Source organism: Hyperolius riggenbachi, chromosome 4 (genome assembly GCF_040937935.1).
Source record: "Hyperolius riggenbachi isolate aHypRig1 chromosome 4, aHypRig1.pri, whole genome shotgun sequence".
NCBI lineage: Eukaryota > Metazoa > Chordata > Amphibia > Anura > Hyperoliidae > Hyperolius > Hyperolius riggenbachi.
In genome coordinates, this window is record NC_090649.1 from 24,967,116 (window position 1) to 24,986,097 (window position 18,982).

Consider the following 18,982-nt stretch of genomic DNA (forward strand, 5'->3'; position numbering starts at 1 on the left):
TTGACCCTTTCCCGTTTGCATCCCATGATACAACAGCGTCTTCCTTACTCCACCGCTTTAGTGGAAAACGGCCCACATCTCTGGCAAACCATTTTTGGGCTTCTACCTGCCAGGGTAATTACCTATTACTGTTACCCTGACTCAATTAAAAAAGGGGAGTCGGGCAGCTTGCTAGAAAGAGTTACAGAGTTCAGCTGGGTAGGGTTGAGGATCAAAGGCCAAAAAAGACTCTTGTGGGGTATCCTTTCATAGCTCAGTGGCCATCAAGTTCCCCCTTTTTAGCCTCACTGCACCTCAGTCCAGAGCACAAAAAAAAGCAACAAGGGCAAGAGTGCTTTCTCCCACTTTCCATTCCATCTACTAGGTCATTGGAGAAGAACTAAAGTCAGTAGCGACCCTTATTGGCAGCAGCCCACTACTTTGTTTGAAGACAAAGTGCTTTGTATTTGACTTAATACCTCTAGCGACCCGTTTTGTCTGCTTCCACTTTTGGGAGTCTGATTACTTTTTACCGGTTGTATCACACCTTTCTAAAATTCCTACTTTTTGTTGACCCCTTGCTCAACACTCTGTGAAGACAAAAGAAATGTTGTAAAATACACAGTCCTCCATTCCAATGAAACTGTGTGGCGTTCCATCGTTAACTCTGACATCGCAGTTCCGCTCATCCGCCCGCGTCTCTTGCGCAGATGTGTATAGATGGGGGATTAGCTCAAATGGTAGAGCGCTCGCTTAGCATGCGAGAGGTAGCGGGATCGATGCCCTCATCCTCCACACACATGCTTTTCCATCTTGAACCCCAGAGACAAACACTCATTTTCTGCACCTTCCGCTCGCTAGGAATGAGGATCAAAGGCTGGCAAAACCTTAGCTGGGGTATCCTTCGATAGCTCAGCTGGTAGAGCGGAGGACTGTAGATTGACAAAATGTTGAGAAAACTGTAATCCTTAGGTCGCTGGTTCGATTCCGGCTCAAAGGAACTTTTACGTCACGTTGATAACACACCGTCTTTCTTGTTGACCCTTTCCCGTTTGCATCCCATGATACAACAGCGTCTTCCTTACTCCACCGCTTTAGTGGAAAACGGCCCACATCTCTGGCAAACCATTTTTGGGCTTCTACCTGCCAGGGTAATTACCTATTACTGTTACCCTGACTCAATTAAAAAAGGGGAGTCGGGCAGCTTGCTAGAAAGAGTTACAGAGTTCAGCTGGGTAGGGTTGAGGATCAAAGGCCAAAAAAGACTCTTGTGGGGTATCCTTTCATAGCTCAGTGGCCATCAAGTTCCCCCTTTTTAGCCTCACTGCACCTCAGTCCAGAGCACACAAAAAAAGCAACAAGGGCAAGAGTGCTTTCTCCCACTTTCCATTCCATCTACTAGGTCATTGGAGAAGAACTAAAGTCAGTAGCGACCCTTATTGGCAGCAGCCCACTACTTTGTTTGAAGACAAAGTGCTTTGTATTTGACTTAATACCTCTAGCGACCCGTTTTGTCTGCTTCCACTTTTGGGAGTCTGATTACTTTTTACCGGTTGTATCACACCTTTCTAAAATTCCTACTTTTTGTTGACCCCTTGCTCAACACTCTGTGAAGACAAAAGAAATGTTGTAAAATACACAGTCCTCCATTCCAATGAAACTGTGTGGCGTTCCATCGTTAACTCTGACATCGCAGTTCCGCTCATCCGCCCGCGTCTCTTGCGCAGATGTGTATAGATGGGGGATTAGCTCAAATGGTAGAGCGCTCGCTTAGCATGCGAGAGGTAGCGGGATCGATGCCCGCATCCTCCACACACATGCTTTTCCATCTTGAACCCCAGAGACAAACACTCATTTTCTGCACCTTCCGCTCGCTAGGAATGAGGATCAAAGGCTGGCAAAACCTTAGCTGGGGTATCCTTCGATAGCTCAGCTGGTAGAGCGGAGGACTGTAGATTGACAAAATGTTGAGAAAACTGTAATCCTTAGGTCGCTGGTTCGATTCCAGCTCGAAGGAACTTTTACGTCACGTTGATAACACACCGTCTTTCTTGTTGACCCTTTCCCGTTTGCATCCCATGATACAACAGCGTCTTCCTTACTCCACCGCTTTAGTGGAAAACGGCCCACATCTCTGGCAAACCATTTTTGGGCTTCTACCTGCCAGGGTAATTACCTATTACTGTTACCCTGACTCAATTAAAAAAGGGGAGTCGGGCAGCTTGCTAGAAAGAGTTACAGAGTTCAGCTGGGTAGGGTTGAGGATCAAAGGCCAAAAAAGACTCTTGTGGGGTATCCTTTCATAGCTCAGTGGCCATCAAGTTCCCCCTTTTTAGCCTCACTGCACCTCAGTCCAGAGCACAAAAAAAAGCAACAAGGGCAAGAGTGCTTTCTCCCACTTTCCATTCCATCTACTAGGTCATTGGAGAAGAACTAAAGTCAGTAGCGACCCTTATTGGCAGCAGCCCACTACTTTGTTTGAAGACAAAGTGCTTTGTATTTGACTTAATACCTCTAGCGACCCGTTTTGTCTGCTTCCACTTTTGGGAGTCTGATTACTTTTTACCGGTTGTATCACACCTTTCTAAAATTCCTACTTTTTGTTGACCCCTTGCTCAACACTCTGTGAAGACAAAAGAAATGTTGTAAAATACACAGTCCTCCATTCCAATGAAACTGTGTGGCGTTCCATCGTTAACTCTGACATCGCAGTTCCGCTCATCCGCCCGCGTCTCTTGCGCAGATGTGTATAGATGGGGGATTAGCTCAAATGGTAGAGCGCTCGCTTAGCATGCGAGAGGTAGCGGGATCGATGCCCTCATCCTCCACACACATGCTTTTCCATCTTGAACCCCAGAGACAAACACTCATTTTCTGCACCTTCCGCTCGCTAGGAATGAGGATCAAAGGCTGGCAAAACCTTAGCTGGGGTATCCTTCGATAGCTCAGCTGGTAGAGCGGAGGACTGTAGATTGACAAAATGTTGAGAAAACTGTAATCCTTAGGTCGCTGGTTCGATTCCGGCTCAAAGGAACTTTTACGTCACGTTGATAACACACCGTCTTTCTTGTTGACCCTTTCCCGTTTGCATCCCATGATACAACAGCGTCTTCCTTACTCCACCGCTTTAGTGGAAAACGGCCCACATCTCTGGCAAACCATTTTTGGGCTTCTACCTGCCAGGGTAATTACCTATTACTGTTACCCTGACTCAATTAAAAAAGGGGAGTCGGGCAGCTTGCTAGAAAGAGTTACAGAGTTCAGCTGGGTAGGGTTGAGGATCAAAGGCCAAAAAAGACTCTTGTGGGGTATCCTTTCATAGCTCAGTGGCCATCAAGTTCCCCCTTTTTAGCCTCACTGCACCTCAGTCCAGAGCACAAAAAAAAGCAACAAGGGCAAGAGTGCTTTCTCCCACTTTCCATTCCATCTACTAGGTCATTGGAGAAGAACTAAAGTCAGTAGCGACCCTTATTGGCAGCAGCCCACTACTTTGTTTGAAGACAAAGTGCTTTGTATTTGACTTAATACCTCTAGCGACCCGTTTTGTCTGCTTCCACTTTTGGGAGTCTGATTACTTTTTACCGGTTGTATCACACCTTTCTAAAATTCCTACTTTTTGTTGACCCCTTGCTCAACACTCTGTGAAGACAAAAGAAATGTTGTAAAATACACAGTCCTCCATTCCAATGAAACTGTGTGGCGTTCCATCGTTAACTCTGACATCGCAGTTCCGCTCATCCGCCCGCGTCTCTTGCGCAGATGTGTATAGATGGGGGATTAGCTCAAATGGTAGAGCGCTCGCTTAGCATGCGAGAGGTAGCGGGATTGATGCCCGCATCCTCCACACACATGCTTTTCCATCTTGAACCCCAGAGACAAACACTCATTTTCTGCACCTTCCGCTCGCTAGGAATGAGGATCAAAGGCTGGCAAAACCTTAGCTGGGGTATCCTTCGATAGCTCAGCTGGTAGAGTGGAGGACTGTAGATTGACAAAATGTTGAGAAAACTGTAATCCTTAGGTCGCTGGTTCGATTCCGGCTCGAAGGAGCTTTTACGTCACGTTGATAACACACCGTCTTTCTTGTTGACCCTTTCCCGTTTGCATCCCATGATACAACAGCGTCTTCCTTACTCCACCGCTTTAGTGGAAAACGGCCCACATCTCTGGCAAACCATTTTTGGGCTTCTACCTGCCAGGGTAATTACCTATTACTGTTACCCTGACTCAATTAAAAAAGGGGAGTCGGGCAGCTTGCTAGAAAGAGTTACAGAGTTCAGCTGGGTAGGGTTGAGGATCAAAGGCCAAAAAAGACTCTTGTGGGGTATCCTTTCATAGCTCAGTGGCCATCAAGTTCCCCCTTTTTAGCCTCACTGCACCTCAGTCCAGAGCACAAAAAAAAAGCAACAAGGGCAAGAGTGCTATCTCCCACTTTCCATTTCATCTACCAGGGCATTGGAGAAGAACTAAAGTCAGTAGCGACCCTTATTGGCAGCAGCCCACTACTTTGTTTGAAGACAAAGTGCTTTGTATTTGACTTAATACCTCTAGCGACCCGTTTTGTCTGCTTCCACTTTTGGGAGTCTGATTACTTTTTACCGGTTGTATCACACCTTTCTAAAATTCCTACTTTTTGTTGACCCCTTGCTCAACACTCTGTGAAGACAAAAGAAATGTTGTAAAATACAGTCCTCCATTCCAATGAAACTGTGTGGCGTTCCATCGTTAACTCTGACATCGCAGTTCCGCTCATCTGCCCGCGTCTCTTGCGCAGATGTGTATAGATGGGGGATTAGCTCAAATGGTAGAGCGCTCGCTTAGCATGCGAGAGGTAGCGGGATCGATGCCCGCATCCTCCACACACATGCTTTTCCATCTTGAACCCCAGAGACAAACACTCATTTTCTGCACCTTCCGCTCGCTAGGAATGAGGATCAAAGGCTGGCAAAACATTAGCTGGGGTATCCTTCGATAGCTCAGCTGGTAGAGCGGAGGACTGTAGATTGACAAAATGTTGAGAAAACTGTAATCCTTAGGTCGCTGGTTCGATTCCGGCTCGAAGGAACTTTTACGTCACGTTGATAACACACCGTCTTTCTTGTTGACCCTTTCCCGTTTGCATCCCATGATACAACAGCGTCTTCCTTACTCCACCGCTTTAGTGGAAAACGGCCCACATCTCTGGCAAACCATTTTTGGGCTTCTACCTGCCAGGGTAATTACCTATTACTGTTACCCTGACTCAATTAAAAAAGGGGAGTCGGGCAGCTTGCTAGAAAGAGTTACAGAGTTCAGCTGGGTAGGGTTGAGGATCAAAGGCCAAAAAAGACTCTTGTGGGGTATCCTTTCATAGCTCAGTGGCCATCAAGTTCCCCCTTTTTAGCCTCACTGCACCTCAGTCCAGAGCACAAAAAAAAAGCAACAAGGGCAAGAGTGCTTTCTCCCACTTTCCATTCCATCTACTAGGTCATTGGAGAAGAACTAAAGTCAGTAGCGACCCTTATTGGCAGCAGCCCACTACTTTGTTTGAAGACAAAGTGCTTTGTATTTGACTTAATACCTCTAGCGACCCGTTTTGTCTGCTTCCACTTTTGGGAGTCTGATTACTTTTTACCGGTTGTATCACACCTTTCTAAAATTCCTACTTTTTGTTGACCCCTTGCTCAACACTCTGTGAAGACAAAAGAAATGTTGTAAAATACACAGTCCTCCATTCCAATGAAACTGTGTGGCGTTCCATCGTTAACTCTGACATCGCAGTTCCGCTCATCCGCCCGCGTCTCTTGCGCAGGTGTGTATAGATGGGGGATTAGCTCAAATGGTAGAGCGCTCGCTTAGCATGCGAGAGGTAGCGGGATCGATGCCCACATCCTCCACACACATGCTTTTCCATCTTGAACCCCAGAGACAAACACTCATTTTCTGCACCTTCCGCTCGCTAGGAATGAGGATCAAAGGCTGGCAAAACCTTAGCTGGGGTATCCTTCGATAGCTCAGCTGGTAGAGCGGAGGACTGTAGATTGACAAAATGTTGAGAAAACTGTAATCCTTAGGTCGCTGGTTCGATTCCGGCTCGAAGGAACTTTTACGTCACGTTGATAACACACCGTCTTTCTTGTTGACCCTTTCCCGTTTGCATCCCATGATACAACAGCGTCTTCCTTACTCCACCGCTTTAGTGGAAAACGGCCCACATCTCTGGCAAACCATTTTTGGGCTTCTACCTGCCAGGGTAATTACCTATTACTGTTACCCTGACTCAATTAAAAAAGGGGAGTCGGGCAGCTTGCTAGAAAGAGTTACAGAGTTCAGCTGGGTAGGGTTGAGGATCAAAGGCCAAAAAAGACTCTTGTGGGGTATCCTTTCATAGCTCAGTGGCCATCAAGTTCCCCCTTTTTAGCCTCACTGCACCTCAGTCCAGAGCACACAAAAAAAGCAACAAGGGCAAGAGTGCTTTCTCCCACTTTCCATTCCATCTACTAGGTCATTGGAGAAGAACTAAAGTCAGTAGCGACCCTTATTGGCAGCAGCCCACTACTTTGTTTGAAGACAAAGTGCTTTGTATTTGACTTAATACCTCTAGCGACCCGTTTTGTCTGCTTCCACTTTTGGGAGTCTGATTACTTTTTACCGGTTGTATCACACCTTTCTAAAATTCCTACTTTTTGTTGACCCCTTGCTCAACACTCTGTGAAGACAAAAGAAATGTTGTAAAATACACAGTCCTCCATTCCAATGAAACTGTGTGGCGTTCCATCGTTAACTCTGACATCGCAGTTCCGCTCATCCGCCCGCGTCTCTTGCGCAGATGTGTATAGATGGGGGATTAGCTCAAATGGTAGAGCGCTCGCTTAGCATGCGAGAGGTAGCGGGATCGATGCCCGCATCCTCCACACACATGCTTTTCCATCTTGAACCCCAGAGACAAACACTCATTTTCTGCACCTTCCGCTCGCTAGGAATGAGGATCAAAGGCTGGCAAAACCTTAGCTGGGGTATCCTTCGATAGCTCAGCTGGTAGAGCGGAGGACTGTAGATTGACAAAATGTTGAGAAAACTGTAATCCTTAGGTCGCTGGTTCGATTCCGGCTCGAAGGAACTTTTACGTCACGTTGATAACACACCGTCTTTCTTGTTGACCCTTTCCCGTTTGCATCCCATGATACAACAGCGTCTTCCTTACTCCACCGCTTTAGTGGAAAACGGCCCACATCTCTGGCAAACCATTTTTGGGCTTCTACCTGCCAGGGTAATTACCTATTACTGTTACCCTGACTCAATTAAAAAAGGGGAGTCGGGCAGCTTGCTAGAAAGAGTTACAGAGTTCAGCTGGGTAGGGTTGAGGATCAAAGGCCAAAAAAGACTCTTGTGGGGTATCCTTTCATAGCTCAGTGGCCATCAAGTTCCCCCTTTTTAGCCTCACTGCACCTCAGTCCAGAGCACAAAAAAAAGCAACAAGGGCAAGAGTGCTTTCTCCCACTTTCCATTCCATCTACTAGGTCATTGGAGAAGAACTAAAGTCAGTAGCGACCCTTATTGGCAGCAGCCCACTACTTTGTTTGAAGACAAAGTGCTTTGTATTTGACTTAATACCTCTAGCGACCCGTTTTGTCTGCTTCCACTTTTGGGAGTCTGATTACTTTTTACCGGTTGTATCACACCTTTCTAAAATTCCTACTTTTTGTTGACCCCTTGCTCAACACTCTGTGAAGACAAAAGAAATGTTGTAAAATACACAGTCCTCCATTCCAATGAAACTGTGTGGCGTTCCATCGTTAACTCTGACATCGCAGTTCCGCTCATCCGCCCGCGTCTCTTGCGCAGATGTGTATAGATGGGGGATTAGCTCAAATGGTAGAGCGCTCGCTTAGCATGCGAGAGGTAGCGGGATCGATGCCCGCATCCTCCACACACATGCTTTTCCATCTTGAACCCCAGAGACAAACACTCATTTTCTGCACCTTCCGCTCGCTAGGAATGAGGATCAAAGGCTGGCAAAACCTTAGCTGGGGTATCCTTCGATAGCTCAGCTGGTAGAGCGGAGGACTGTAGATTGACAAAATGTTGAGAAAACTGTAATCCTTAGGTCGCTGGTTCGATTCCGGCTCGAAGGAACTTTTACGTCACGTTGATAACACACCGTCTTTCTTGTTGACCCTTTCCCGTTTGCATCCCATGATACAACAGCGTCTTCCTTACTCCACCGCTTTAGTGGAAAATGGCCCACATCTCTGGCAAACCATTTTTGGGCTTCTACCTGCCAGGGTAATTACCTATTACTGTTACCCTGACTCAATTAAAAAAGGGGAGTCGGGCAGCTTGCTAGAAAGAGTTACAGAGTTCAGCTGGGTAGGGTTGAGGATCAAAGGCCAAAAAAGACTCTTGTGGGGTATCCTTTCATAGCTCAGTGGCCATCAAGTTCCCCCTTTTTAGCCTCACTGCACCTCAGTCCAGAGCACAAAAAAAAGCAACAAGGGCAAGAGTGCTTTCTCCCACTTTCCATTCCATCTACTAGGTCATTGGAGAAGAACTAAAGTCAGTAGCGACCCTTATTGGCAGCAGCCCACTACTTTGTTTGAAGACAAAGTGCTTTGTATTTGACTTAATACCTCTAGCGACCCGTTTTGTCTGCTTCCACTTTTGGGAGTCTGATTACTTTTTACCGGTTGTATCACACCTTTCTAAAATTCCTACTTTTTGTTGACCCCTTGCTCAACACTCTGTGAAGACAAAAGAAATGTTGTAAAATACACAGTCCTCCATTCCAATGAAACTGTGTGGCGTTCCATCGTTAACTCTGACATCGCAGTTCCGCTCATCCGCCCGCGTCTCTTGCGCAGATGTGTATAGATGGGGGATTAGCTCAAATGGTAGAGCGCTCGCTTAGCATGCGAGAGGTAGCGGGATCGATGCCCGCATCCTCCACACACATGCTTTTCCATCTTGAACCCCAGAGACAAACACTCATTTTCTGCACCTTCCGCTCGCTAGGAATGAGGATCAAAGGCTGGCAAAACCTTAGCTGGGGTATCCTTCGATAGCTCAGCTGGTAGAGCGGAGGACTGTAGATTGACAAAATGTTGAGAAAACTGTAATCCTTAGGTCGCTGGTTCGATTCCGGCTCGAAGGAACTTTTACGTCACGTTGATAACACACCGTCTTTCTTGTTGACCCTTTCCCGTTTGCATCCCATGATACAACAGCGTCTTCCTTACTCCACCGCTTTAGTGGAAAACGGCCCACATCTCTGGCAAACCATTTTTGGGCTTCTACCTGCCAGGGTAATTACCTATTACTGTTACCCTGACTCAATTAAAAAAGGGGAGTCGGGCAGCTTGCTAGAAAGAGTTACAGAGTTCAGCTGGGTAGGGTTGAGGATCAAAGGCCAAAAAAGACTCTTGTGGGGTATCCTTTCATAGCTCAGTGGCCATCAAGTTCCCCCTTTTTAGCCTCACTGCACCTCAGTCCAGAGCACAAAAAAAAAGCAACAAGGGCAAGAGTGCTTTCTCCCACTTTCCATTCCATCTACTAGGTCATTGGAGAAGAACTAAAGTCAGTAGCGACCCTTATTGGCAGCAGCCCACTACTTTGTTTGAAGACAAAGTGCTTTGTATTTGACTTAATACCTCTAGCGACCCGTTTTGTCTGCTTCCACTTTTGGGAGTCTGATTACTTTTTACCGGTTGTATCACACCTTTCTAAAATTCCTACTTTTTGTTGACCCCTTGCTCAACACTCTGTGAAGACAAAAGAAATGTTGTAAAATACACAGTCCTCCATTCCAATGAAACTGTGTGGCGTTCCATCGTTAACTCTGACATCGCAGTTCCGCTCATCCGCCCGCGTCTCTTGCGCAGATGTGTATAGATGGGGGATTAGCTCAAATGGTAGAGCGCTCGCTTAGCATGCGAGAGGTAGCGGGATCGATGCCCGCATCCTCCACACACATGCTTTTCCATCTTGAACCCCAGAGACAAACACTCATTTTCTGCACCTTCCGCTCGCTAGGAATGAGGATCAAAGGCTGGCAAAACCTTAGCTGGGGTATCCTTCGATAGCTCAGCTGGTAGAGCGGAGGACTGTAGATTGACAAAATGTTGAGAAAACTGTAATCCTTAGGTCGCTGGTTCGATTCCGGCTCGAAGGAACTTTTACGTCACGTTGATAACACACCGTCTTTCTTGTTGACCCTTTCCCGTTTGCATCCCATGATACAACAGCGTCTTCCTTACTCCACCGCTTTAGTGGAAAACGGCCCACATCTCTGGCAAACCATTTTTGGGCTTCTACCTGCCAGGGTAATTACCTATTACTGTTACCCTGACTCAATTAAAAAAGGGGAGTCGGGCAGCTTGCTAGAAAGAGTTACAGAGTTCAGCTGGGTAGGGTTGAGGATCAAAGGCCAAAAAAGACTCTTGTGGGGTATCCTTTCATAGCTCAGTGGCCATCAAGTTCCCCCTTTTTAGCCTCACTGCACCTCAGTCCAGAGCACAAAAAAAAGCAACAAGGGCAAGAGTGCTTTCTCCCACTTTCCATTCCATCTACTAGGTCATTGGAGAAGAACTAAAGTCAGTAGCGACCCTTATTGGCAGCAGCCCACTACTTTGTTTGAAGACAAAGTGCTTTGTATTTGACTTAATACCTCTAGCGACCCGTTTTGTCTGCTTCCACTTTTGGGAGTCTGATTACTTTTTACCGGTTGTATCACACCTTTCTAAAATTCCTACTTTTTGTTGACCCCTTGCTCAACACTCTGTGAAGACAAAAGAAATGTTGTAAAATACACAGTCCTCCATTCCAATGAAACTGTGTGGCGTTCCATCGTTAACTCTGACATCGCAGTTCCGCTCATCCGCCCGCGTCTCTTGCGCAGATGTGTATAGATGGGGGATTAGCTCAAATGGTAGAGCGCTAGCTTAGCATGCGAGAGGTAGTGGGATCGATGCCCGCATCCTCCACACACATGCTTTTCCATCTTGAACCCCAGAGACAAACACTCATTTTCTGCACCTTCCGCTCGCTAGGAATGAGGATCAAAGGCTGGCAAAACCTTAGCTGGGGTATCCTTCGATAGCTCAGCTGGTAGAGCGGAGGACTGTAGATTGACAAAATGTTGAGAAAACTGTAATCCTTAGGTCGCTGGTTCGATTCCGGCTCGAAGGAACTTTTACGTCACGTTGATAACACACCGTCTTTCTTGTTGACCCTTTCCCGTTTGCATCCCATGATACAACAGCGTCTTCCTTACTCCACCGCTTTAGTGGAAAACGGCCCACATCTCCGGCAAACCATTTTTGGGCTTCTACCTGCCAGGGTAATTACCTATTACTGTTACCCTGACTCAATTAAAAAAGGGGAGTCGGGCAGCTTGCTAGAAAGAGTTACAGAGTTCAGCTGGGTAGGGTTGAGGATCAAAGGCCAAAAAAGACTCTTGTGGGGTATCCTTTCATAGCTCAGTGGCCATCAAGTTCCCCCTTTTTAGCCTCACTGCACCTCAGTCCAGAGCACAAAAAAAAAGCAACAAGGGCAAGAGTGCTATCTCCCACTTTCCATTCCATCTACTAGGTCATTGGAGAAGAACTAAAGTCAGTAGCGACCCTTATTGGCAGCAGCCCACTACTTTGTTTGAAGACAAAGTGCTTTGTATTTGACTTAATACCTCTAGCGACCCGTTTTGTCTGCTTCCACTTTTGGGAGTCTGATTACTTTTTACCGGTTGTATCACACCTTTCTAAAATTCCTACTTTTTGTTGACCCCTTGCTCAACACTCTGTGAAGACAAAAGAAATGTTGTAAAATACACAGTCCTCCATTCCAATGAAACTGTGTGGCGTTCCATCGTTAACTCTGACATCGCAGTTCCGCTCATCCGCCCGCGTCTCTTGCGCAGATGTGTATAGATGGGGGATTAGCTCAAATGGTAGAGCGCTCGCTTAGCATGCGAGAGGTAGCGGGATCGATGCCCGCATCCTCCACACACATGCTTTTCCATCTTGAACCCCAGAGACAAACACTCATTTTCTGCACCTTCCGCTCGCTAGGAATGAGGATCAAAGGCTGGCAAAACCTTAGCTGGGGTATCCTTCGATAGCTCAGCTGGTAGAGCGGAGGACTGTAGATTGACAAAATGTTGAGAAAACTGTAATCCTTAGGTCGCTGGTTCGATTCCGGCTCGAAGGAACTTTTACGTCACGTTGATAACACACCGTCTTTCTTGTTGACCCTTTCCCGTTTGCATCCCATGATACAACAGCGTCTTCCTTACTCCACCGCTTTAGTGGAAAACGGCCCACATCTCTGGCAAACCATTTTTGGGCTTCTACCTGCCAGGGTAATTACCTATTACTGTTACCCTGACTCAATTAAAAAAGGGGAGTCGGGCAGCTTGCTAGAAAGAGTTACAGAGTTCAGCTGGGTAGGGTTGAGGATCAAAGGCCAAAAAAGACTCTTGTGGGGTATCCTTTCATAGCTCAGTGGCCATCAAGTTCCCCCTTTTTAGCCTCACTGCACCTCAGTCCAGAGCACACAAAAAAAGCAACAAGGGCAAGAGTGCTTTCTCCCACTTTCCATTCCATCTACTAGGTCATTGGAGAAGAACTAAAGTCAGTAGCGACCCTTATTGGCAGCAGCCCACTACTTTGTTTGAAGAAAAAGTGCTTTGTATTTGACTTAATACCTCTAGCGACCCGTTTTGTCTGCTTCCACTTTTGGGAGTCTGATTACTTTTTACCGGTTGTATCACACCTTTCTAAAATTCCTACTTTTTGTTGACCCCTTGCTCAACACTCTGTGAAGACAAAAGAAATGTTGTAAAATACACAGTCCTCCATTCCAATGAAACTGTGTGGCGTTCCATCGTTAACTCTGACATCGCAGTTCCGCTCATCCGCCCGCGTCTCTTGCGCAGATGTGTATAGATGGGGGATTAGCTCAAATGGTAGAGCGCTCGCTTAGCATGCGAGAGGTAGCGGGATCGATGCCCGCATCCTCCACGCACATGCTTTTCCATCTTGAACCCCAGAGACAAACACTCATTTTCTGCACCTTCCGTTTGCTAGGAATGAGAATCAAAGGCTGGCAAAACCTTAGCTGGGGTATCCTTCGATAGCTCAGCTGGTAGAGCGGAGGACTGTAGATTGACAAAATGTTGAGAAAACTGTAATCCTTAGGTCGCTGGTTTGATTCCGGCTCGAAGGAACTTTTACGTCACGTTGATAACACACCGTCTTTCTTGTTGACCCTTTCCCGTTTGCATCCCATGATACAACAGCGTCTTCCTTACTCCACCGCTTTAGTGGAAAACGGCCCACATCTCTGGCAAACCATTTTTGGGCTTCTACCTGCCAGGGTAATTACCTATTACTGTTACCCTGACTCAATTAAAAAAGTGGAGTCGGGCAGCTTGCTAGAAAGAGTTACAGAGTTCAGCTGGGTAGGGTTGAGGATCAAAGGCCAAAAAAGACTCTTGTGGGGTATCCTTTCATAGCTCAGTGGCCATCAAGTTCCCCCTTTTTAGCCTCACTGCACCTCAGTCTAGAGCACAAAAAAAAAGCAACAAGGGCAAGAGTGCTATCTCCCACTTTCCATTTCATCTACTAGGACATTGGAGAAGAACTAAAGTCAGTAGCGACCCTTATTGGCAGCAGCCCACTACTTTGTTTGAAGACAAAGTGCTTTGTATTTGACTTAATACCTCTAGCGACCCGTTTTGTCTGCTTCCACTTTTGGGAGTCTGATTACTTTTTACCGGTTGTATCACACCTTTCTAAAATTCCTACTTTTTGTTGACCCCTTGCTCAACACTCTGTGAAGACAAAAGAAATGTTGTAAAATACACAGTCCTCCATTCCAATGAAACTGTGTGGCGTTCCATCGTTAACTCTGACATCGCAGTTCCGCTCATCCGCCCGCGTCTCTTGCGCAGATGTGTATAGATGGGGGATTAGCTCAAATGGTAGAGTGCTCACTTAGCATGCGAGAGGTAGCGGGATCGATGCCCGCATCCTCCACACACATGCTTTTTCATCTTGAACCCCAGAGACAAACACTCATTTTCTGCACCTTCCGCTCGCTAGGAATGAGGATCAAAGGCTGGCAAAACCTTAGCTGGGGTATCCTTCGATAGCTCAGCTGGTAGAGCGGAGGACTGTAGATTGACAAAATGTTGAGAAAACTGTAATCCTTAGGTCGCTGGTTCGATTCCGGCTTGAAGGAACTTTTACGTCACGTTGATAACACACCATCTTTCTTGTTGACCCTTTCCCGTTTGCATCCCATGATACAACAGCGTCTTCCTTACTCCACCGCTTTAGTGGAAAACGGCCCACATCTCTGGCAAACCATTTTTGGGCTTCTACCTGCCAGGGTAATTACCTATTACTGTTACCCTGACTCAATTAAAAAAGGGGAGTCGGGCAGCTTGCTAGAAAGAGTTACAGAGTTCAGCTGGGTAGGGTTGAGGATCAAAGGCCAAAAAAGACTCTTGTGGGGTATCCTTTCATAGCTCAGTGGCCATCAAGTTCCCCCTTTTTAGCCTCACTGCACCTCAGTCCAGAGCACACAAAAAAAGCAACAAGGGCAAGAGTGCTTTCTCCCACTTTCCATTCCATCTACTAGGTCATTGGAGAAGAACTAAAGTCAGTAGCGACCCTTATTGGCAGCAGCCCACTACTTTGTTTGAAGAAAAAGTGCTTTGTATTTGACTTAATACCTCTAGCGACCCGTTTTGTCTGCTTCCACTTTTGGGAGTCTGATTACTTTTTACCGGTTGTATCACACCTTTCTAAAATTCCTACTTTTTGTTGACCCCTTGCTCAACACTCTGTGAAGACAAAAGAAATGTTGTAAAATACACAGTCCTCCATTCCAATGAAACTGTGTGGCGTTCCATCGTTAACTCTGACATCGCAGTTCCGCTCATCCGCCCGCGTCTCTTGCGCAGATGTGTATAGATGGGGGATTAGCTCAAATGGTAGAGCGCTCGCTTAGCATGCGAGAGGTAGCGGGATCAATGCCCGCATCCTCCACACACATGCTTTTCCATCTTGAACCCCAGAGACAAACACTCATTTTCTGCACCTTCCGCTCGCTAGGAATGAGGATCAAAGGCTGGCAAAACCTTAGCTGGGGTATCCTTCGATAGCTCAGCTGGTAGAGCGGAGGACTGTAGATTGACAAAATGTTGAGAAAACTGTAATCCTTAGGTCGCTGGTTCGATTCCGGCTCGAAGGAACTTTTACGTCACGTTGATAACACACCGTCTTTCTTGTTGACCCTTTCCCGTTTGCATCCCATGATACAACAGCGTCTTCCTTACTCCACCGCTTTAGTGGAAAACGGCCCACATCTCTGGCAAACCATTTTTGGGCTTCTACCTGCCAGGGTAATTACCTATTACTGTTACCCTGACTCAATTAAAAAAGGGGAGTCGGGCAGCTTGCTAGAAAGAGTTACAGAGTTCAGCTGGGTAGGGTTGAGGATCAAAGGCCAAAAAAGACTCTTGTGGGGTATCCTTTCATAGCTCAGTGGCCATCAAGTTCCCCCTTTTTAGCCTCACTGCACCTCAGTCTAGAGCACAAAAAAAAAGCAACAAGGGCAAGAGTGCTATCTCCCACTTTCCATTTCATCTACTAGGACATTGGAGAAGAACTAAAGTCAGTAGCGACCCTTATTGGCAGCAGCCCACTACTTTGTTTGAAGACAAAGTGCTTTGTATTTGACTTAATACCTCTAGCGACCCGTTTTGTCTGCTTCCACTTTTGGGAGTCTGATTACTTTTTACCGGTTGTATCACACCTTTCTAAAATTCCTACTTTTTGTTGACCCCTTGCTCAACACTCTGTGAAGACAAAAGAAATGTTGTAAAATACACAGTCCTCCATTCCAATGAAACTGTGTGGCGTTCCATCGTTAACTCTGACATCGCAGTTCCGCTCATCCGCCCGCGTCTCTTGCGCAGATGTGTATAGATGGGGGATTAGCTCAAATGGTAGAGTGCTCACTTAGCATGCGAGAGGTAGCGGGATCGATGCCCGCATCCTCCACACACATGCTTTTTCATCTTGAACCCCAGAGACAAACACTCATTTTCTGCACCTTCCGCTCGCTAGGAATGAGGATCAAAGGCTGGCAAAACCTTAGCTGGGGTATCCTTCGATAGCTCAGCTGGTAGAGCGGAGGACTGTAGATTGACAAAATGTTGAGAAAACTGTAATCCTTAGGTCGCTGGTTCGATTCCGGCTCGAAGGAACTTTTACGTCACGTTGATAACACACCGTCTTTCTTGTTGACCCTTTCCCGTTTGCATCCCATGATACAACAGCGTCTTCCTTACTCCACCGCTTTAGTGGAAAACGGCCCACATCTCTGGCAAACCATTTTTGGGCTTCTACCTGCCAGGGTAATTACCTATTACTGTTACCCTGACTCAATTAAAAAAGGGGAGTCGGGCAGCTTGCTAGAAAGAGTTACAGAGTTCAGCTGGGTAGGGTTGAGGATCAAAGGCCAAAAAAGACTCTTGTGGGGTATCCTTTCATAGCTCAGTGGCCATCAAGTTCCCCCTTTTTAGCCTCACTGCACCTCAGTCCAGAGCACACAAAAAAAGCAACAAGGGCAAGAGTGCTTTCTCCCACTTTCCATTCCATCTACTAGGTCATTTGAGAAGAACTAAAGTCAGTAGCGACCCTTATTGGCAGCAGCCCACTACTTTGTTTGAAGAAAAAGTGCTTTGTATTTGACTTAATACCTCTAGCGACCCGTTTTGTCTGCTTCCACTTTTGGGAGTCTGATTACTTTTTACCGGTTGTATCACACCTTTCTAAAATTCCTACTTTTTGTTGACCCCTTGCTCAACACTCTGTGAAGACAAAAGAAATGTTGTAAAATACACAGTCCTCCATTCCAATGAAACTGTGTGGCGTTCCATCGTTAACTCTGACATCGCAGTTCCGCTCATCCGCCCGCGTCTCTTGCGCAGATGTGTATAGATGGGGGATTAGCTCAAATGGTAGAGCGCTCGCTTAGCATGCGAGAGGTAGCGGGATCAATGCCCGCATCCTCCACACACATGCTTTTCCATCTTGAACCCCAGAGACAAACACTCATTTTCTGCACCTTCCGCTCGCTAGGAATGAGGATCAAAGGCTGGCAAAACCTTAGCTGGGGTATCCTTCGATAGCTCAGCTGGTAGAGCGGAGGACTGTAGATTGACAAAATGTTGAGAAAACTGTAATCCTTAGGTCGCTGGTTCGATTCCGGCTCGAAGGAACTTTTACGTCACGTTGATAACACACCGTCTTTCTTGTTGACCCTTTCCCGTTTGCATCCCATGATACAACAGCGTCTTCCTTACTCCACCGCTTTAGTGGAAAACGGCCCACATCTCTGGCAAACCATTTTTGGGCTTCTACCTGCCAGGGTAATTACCTATTACTGTTACCCTGACTCAATTAAAAAAGGGGAGTCGGGCAGCTTGCTAGAAAGAGTTACAGAGTTCAGCTGGGTAGGGTTGAGGATCAAAGGCCAAAAAAGACTCTTGTGGGGTATCCTTTCATAGCTCAGTGGCCATCAAGTTCCCCCTTTTTAGCCTCACTGCACCTCAGTCTAGAGCACAAAAAAAAAGCAACAAGGGCAAGAGTGCTATCTCCCACTTTCCATTTCATCTACTAGGACATTGGAGAAGAACTAAAGTCAGTAGCGACCCTTATTGGCAGCAGCCCACTACTTTGTTTGAAGACAAAGTGCTTTGTATTTGACTTAATACCTCTAGCGACCCGTTTTGTCTGCTTCCACTTTTGGGAGTCTGATTACTTTTTACCGGTTGTATCACACCTTTCTAAAATTCCTACTTTTTGTTGACCCCTTGCTCAACACTCTGTGAAGACAAAAGAAATGTTGTAAAATACACAGTCCTCCATTCCAATGAAACTGTGTGGCGTTCCATCGTTAACTCTGACATCGCAGTTCCGCTCATCCGCCCGCGTCTCTTGCGCAGATGTGTATAGATGGGGGATTAGCTCAAATGGTAGAGTGCTCACTTAGCATGCGAGAGGTAGCGGGATCGATGCCCGCATCCTCCACACACATGCTTTTCCATCTTGAACCCCAGAGACAAACACTCATTTTCTGCACCTTCCGCTCGCTAGGAATGAGGATCAAAGGCTGGCAAAACCTTAGCTGGGGTATCCTTCGATAGCTCAGCTGGTAGAGCGGAGGACTGTAGATTGACAAAATGTTGAGAAAACTGTAATCCTTAGGTCGCTGGTTCGATTCCGGCTCGAAGGAACTTTTACGTCACGTTGATAACACACCGTCTTTCTTGTTGACCCTTTCCCGTTTGCATCCCATGATACAACAGCGTCTTCCTTACTCCACCGCTTTAGTGGAAAACGGCCCACATCTCTGGCAAACCATTTTTGGGCTTCTACCTGCCAGGGTAATTACCTATTACTGTTACCCTGACTCAATTAAAAAAGGGGAGTCGGGCAGCTTGCTAGAAAGAGTTACAGAGTTCAGCTGGGTAGGGTTGAGGATCAAAGGCCAAAAAAGACTCTTGTGGGGTATCCTTTCATAGCTCAGTGGCCATCAAGTTCCCCCTTTTTAGCCTCACTGCACCTCAGTCCAGAGCACAAAAAAAAAGCAACAAGGGCAAGAGTGCTTTCTCCCACTTTCCATTCCATCTACTAGGTCATTGGAGAAGAACTAAAGTCAGTAGCGACCCTTATTGGCAGCAGCCCACTACTTTGTTTGAAGACAAAGTGCTTTGTATTTGACTTAATACCTCTAGCGACCCGTTTTGTCTGCTTCCACTTTTGGGAGTCTGATTACTTTTTACCGGTTGTATCACACCTTTCTAAAATTCCTACTTTTTGTTGACCCCTTGCTCAACACTCTGTGAAGACAAAAGAAATGTTGTAAAATACACAGTCCTCCATTCCAATGAAACTGTGTGGCGTTCCATCGTTAACTCTGACATCGCAGTTCCGCTCATCCGCCCGCGTCTCTT

General features: G+C 46.5%; 26 non-coding genes across 26 annotated transcripts; all 26 read left to right on the plus strand.

The window, feature by feature from the left end:
• Positions 1-1,718: 1,718 nt before the first annotated feature.
• Positions 1,719-1,791, plus strand: TRNAA-AGC (transfer RNA alanine (anticodon AGC)). The gene has a single exon. It is a non-coding gene; the product is annotated as a tRNA-Ala (tRNA).
• A 106-nt stretch (positions 1,792-1,897) lies between these two features.
• TRNAY-GUA (transfer RNA tyrosine (anticodon GUA)) lies at positions 1,898-1,996 on the plus strand. The gene is made up of 2 exons: positions 1,898-1,934; positions 1,961-1,996. It is a non-coding gene; the product is annotated as a tRNA-Tyr (tRNA).
• A 1,933-nt stretch (positions 1,997-3,929) lies between these two features.
• TRNAY-GUA (transfer RNA tyrosine (anticodon GUA)) lies at positions 3,930-4,028 on the plus strand. Its single transcript has 2 exons — positions 3,930-3,966; positions 3,993-4,028. It is a non-coding gene; the product is annotated as a tRNA-Tyr (tRNA).
• A 737-nt stretch (positions 4,029-4,765) lies between these two features.
• Positions 4,766-4,838, plus strand: TRNAA-AGC (transfer RNA alanine (anticodon AGC)). Its single transcript has one exon. It is a non-coding gene; the product is annotated as a tRNA-Ala (tRNA).
• A 106-nt stretch (positions 4,839-4,944) lies between these two features.
• TRNAY-GUA (transfer RNA tyrosine (anticodon GUA)) lies at positions 4,945-5,043 on the plus strand. Its single transcript has 2 exons — positions 4,945-4,981; positions 5,008-5,043. It is a non-coding gene; the product is annotated as a tRNA-Tyr (tRNA).
• Positions 5,044-5,961: 918 nt separating this feature from the next.
• On the plus strand, positions 5,962-6,060 carry TRNAY-GUA (transfer RNA tyrosine (anticodon GUA)). Its single transcript has 2 exons — positions 5,962-5,998; positions 6,025-6,060. It is a non-coding gene; the product is annotated as a tRNA-Tyr (tRNA).
• Positions 6,061-6,799: 739 nt separating this feature from the next.
• On the plus strand, positions 6,800-6,872 carry TRNAA-AGC (transfer RNA alanine (anticodon AGC)). The gene has a single exon. It is a non-coding gene; the product is annotated as a tRNA-Ala (tRNA).
• Positions 6,873-6,978: 106 nt separating this feature from the next.
• On the plus strand, positions 6,979-7,077 carry TRNAY-GUA (transfer RNA tyrosine (anticodon GUA)). The gene is made up of 2 exons: positions 6,979-7,015; positions 7,042-7,077. It is a non-coding gene; the product is annotated as a tRNA-Tyr (tRNA).
• Positions 7,078-7,815: 738 nt separating this feature from the next.
• Positions 7,816-7,888, plus strand: TRNAA-AGC (transfer RNA alanine (anticodon AGC)). The gene has a single exon. It is a non-coding gene; the product is annotated as a tRNA-Ala (tRNA).
• A 106-nt stretch (positions 7,889-7,994) lies between these two features.
• TRNAY-GUA (transfer RNA tyrosine (anticodon GUA)) lies at positions 7,995-8,093 on the plus strand. The gene is made up of 2 exons: positions 7,995-8,031; positions 8,058-8,093. It is a non-coding gene; the product is annotated as a tRNA-Tyr (tRNA).
• Positions 8,094-8,831: 738 nt separating this feature from the next.
• Positions 8,832-8,904, plus strand: TRNAA-AGC (transfer RNA alanine (anticodon AGC)). The gene has a single exon. It is a non-coding gene; the product is annotated as a tRNA-Ala (tRNA).
• A 106-nt stretch (positions 8,905-9,010) lies between these two features.
• On the plus strand, positions 9,011-9,109 carry TRNAY-GUA (transfer RNA tyrosine (anticodon GUA)). Its single transcript has 2 exons — positions 9,011-9,047; positions 9,074-9,109. It is a non-coding gene; the product is annotated as a tRNA-Tyr (tRNA).
• Positions 9,110-9,848: 739 nt separating this feature from the next.
• Positions 9,849-9,921, plus strand: TRNAA-AGC (transfer RNA alanine (anticodon AGC)). Its single transcript has one exon. It is a non-coding gene; the product is annotated as a tRNA-Ala (tRNA).
• A 106-nt stretch (positions 9,922-10,027) lies between these two features.
• TRNAY-GUA (transfer RNA tyrosine (anticodon GUA)) lies at positions 10,028-10,126 on the plus strand. The gene is made up of 2 exons: positions 10,028-10,064; positions 10,091-10,126. It is a non-coding gene; the product is annotated as a tRNA-Tyr (tRNA).
• A 917-nt stretch (positions 10,127-11,043) lies between these two features.
• TRNAY-GUA (transfer RNA tyrosine (anticodon GUA)) lies at positions 11,044-11,142 on the plus strand. The gene is made up of 2 exons: positions 11,044-11,080; positions 11,107-11,142. It is a non-coding gene; the product is annotated as a tRNA-Tyr (tRNA).
• A 739-nt stretch (positions 11,143-11,881) lies between these two features.
• TRNAA-AGC (transfer RNA alanine (anticodon AGC)) lies at positions 11,882-11,954 on the plus strand. Its single transcript has one exon. It is a non-coding gene; the product is annotated as a tRNA-Ala (tRNA).
• A 106-nt stretch (positions 11,955-12,060) lies between these two features.
• Positions 12,061-12,159, plus strand: TRNAY-GUA (transfer RNA tyrosine (anticodon GUA)). Its single transcript has 2 exons — positions 12,061-12,097; positions 12,124-12,159. It is a non-coding gene; the product is annotated as a tRNA-Tyr (tRNA).
• Positions 12,160-12,898: 739 nt separating this feature from the next.
• On the plus strand, positions 12,899-12,971 carry TRNAA-AGC (transfer RNA alanine (anticodon AGC)). Its single transcript has one exon. It is a non-coding gene; the product is annotated as a tRNA-Ala (tRNA).
• A 106-nt stretch (positions 12,972-13,077) lies between these two features.
• TRNAY-GUA (transfer RNA tyrosine (anticodon GUA)) lies at positions 13,078-13,176 on the plus strand. The gene is made up of 2 exons: positions 13,078-13,114; positions 13,141-13,176. It is a non-coding gene; the product is annotated as a tRNA-Tyr (tRNA).
• A 918-nt stretch (positions 13,177-14,094) lies between these two features.
• TRNAY-GUA (transfer RNA tyrosine (anticodon GUA)) lies at positions 14,095-14,193 on the plus strand. The gene is made up of 2 exons: positions 14,095-14,131; positions 14,158-14,193. It is a non-coding gene; the product is annotated as a tRNA-Tyr (tRNA).
• Positions 14,194-14,932: 739 nt separating this feature from the next.
• On the plus strand, positions 14,933-15,005 carry TRNAA-AGC (transfer RNA alanine (anticodon AGC)). Its single transcript has one exon. It is a non-coding gene; the product is annotated as a tRNA-Ala (tRNA).
• Positions 15,006-15,111: 106 nt separating this feature from the next.
• TRNAY-GUA (transfer RNA tyrosine (anticodon GUA)) lies at positions 15,112-15,210 on the plus strand. The gene is made up of 2 exons: positions 15,112-15,148; positions 15,175-15,210. It is a non-coding gene; the product is annotated as a tRNA-Tyr (tRNA).
• Positions 15,211-16,128: 918 nt separating this feature from the next.
• Positions 16,129-16,227, plus strand: TRNAY-GUA (transfer RNA tyrosine (anticodon GUA)). The gene is made up of 2 exons: positions 16,129-16,165; positions 16,192-16,227. It is a non-coding gene; the product is annotated as a tRNA-Tyr (tRNA).
• Positions 16,228-16,966: 739 nt separating this feature from the next.
• Positions 16,967-17,039, plus strand: TRNAA-AGC (transfer RNA alanine (anticodon AGC)). Its single transcript has one exon. It is a non-coding gene; the product is annotated as a tRNA-Ala (tRNA).
• A 106-nt stretch (positions 17,040-17,145) lies between these two features.
• Positions 17,146-17,244, plus strand: TRNAY-GUA (transfer RNA tyrosine (anticodon GUA)). The gene is made up of 2 exons: positions 17,146-17,182; positions 17,209-17,244. It is a non-coding gene; the product is annotated as a tRNA-Tyr (tRNA).
• Positions 17,245-18,162: 918 nt separating this feature from the next.
• Positions 18,163-18,261, plus strand: TRNAY-GUA (transfer RNA tyrosine (anticodon GUA)). Its single transcript has 2 exons — positions 18,163-18,199; positions 18,226-18,261. It is a non-coding gene; the product is annotated as a tRNA-Tyr (tRNA).
• Positions 18,262-18,982: the final 721 nt, after the last annotated feature.